This window comes from Elgaria multicarinata, chromosome 6, assembly GCF_023053635.1.
Source record: "Elgaria multicarinata webbii isolate HBS135686 ecotype San Diego chromosome 6, rElgMul1.1.pri, whole genome shotgun sequence".
In the NCBI taxonomy this organism is placed as follows: domain Eukaryota; kingdom Metazoa; phylum Chordata; class Lepidosauria; order Squamata; family Anguidae; genus Elgaria; species Elgaria multicarinata.
In genome coordinates, this window is record NC_086176.1 from 51,363,678 (window position 1) to 51,365,127 (window position 1,450).

Below are 1,450 nucleotides of genomic sequence, written 5' to 3' on the forward strand. Positions count from 1 at the left end.
AGGTGCAGGAACATGTGGGTTGGCTATTAAAGCTCGAGTTTTGAACTTTTGCAAACTTTTGAAATGTTTTGCACGTCCACATTGCTTGAGCTTCAGTTTAAAACTAGAATTAGTCTAGTAGAACTCGACTAATAAGACTTACACCTCCATATTCTTATATAAGATAAGAGGAGCATAAACAGTAAGGTGACCAACTGTCTGGTTTCCCCTAGACAAGTCTGGAAATGGCAATCCGGGTCTGGGGAAATGTTTTATTCTTTTAATAAATGTCTGGAAAAGTTGCCTGGATCACCGCACAGGAAAGGCAGGAGAGGCTGGTTTCCGCACTTCCAGAAATGGGCCCATCCAGCCCCTCCCTCCTCTCCCAGGGCCCATGGCGATGACTCAGAAGAAGTCCGGATGGCTGGGCCCAATGGATGGATGCAGTGGCCTGACAGGAACAGTGGCGGGTGGCCTGGCCTGGCCCATCCCTACCCAGTCCAATCTGACCTGACCCAGCCCTGTAGCTATGGCCCAGCCTGGCCTGGCCCATCCCTACCCAGTCCAATCTGACCAGACCCGACCCAGCCCTGTAGCCATGGCCCAGCCTGGCATGGTGGCCGGGCAGGGGTTGGCGGGGTGGGCAGCCTGACCCTGGTTCCACAGCCTGGCCTCCACAAAGAGGTCTGGCCAGCACCTACTTCATTATCTTTTTGGCACCAAGCAAAGACTTTTTTATTTTATTTTCTCATGCCTCTGCAATTATGCTGTGTTTTCAGTAGTTTTGACTTTTCTGATGCCTCTTTTGAGCCTCTTCTGATTTTAACTGCTTGTTGATTGTGATGTTTTTAGCCATCCTCTGTGGAATGTGGTTTGGCTCGCTTACTTATTTGAGCCTACTTGCTCCATAGTGCAAAGGAAGAAGTGGGTCTCCAGCTGGTGCTAGAAAATAGTAAGTCATTTTTTTAATAATACATTTTGACCCATAGGGGGTTTAAGTAAACCCCATTGAACAGAGACAGACTTACTAAAATGGGGTTTACTCAAAGTTAAGCATGCATGGAATTTTAGTATGAATAGGATGTAAATGCAGTTCAAATCAATGGGATTTACTCTTGAGTAAGGGAATCCACAGATCGATATTTTATAAACTTGGAAATGCACAGCTTAGCATGATTAAAGGATCGATCCTTCGCACTTGCAGGATTTAAAAAATCCTAAAAAATCAAGGGATGGACCGATCTCATTCAAACTTGTCATGCTGAAAACTCTACTTAAGAGCTATCACTGTGCCAATTTTGATCTCTTATCTTTATCTTTAAAAATGAAGGAGCTGTGGACAAAGAGGGTGCATTTTCCACATTTCTTTTAAGGTGAAAATGTACCCCTGGTCATGCCTAATCAGGAGTAAGAACATAGAGTTAAATGGGACCTCTCTCCCTCCCCCTTCACAGTTGAATAGAGAATCGCA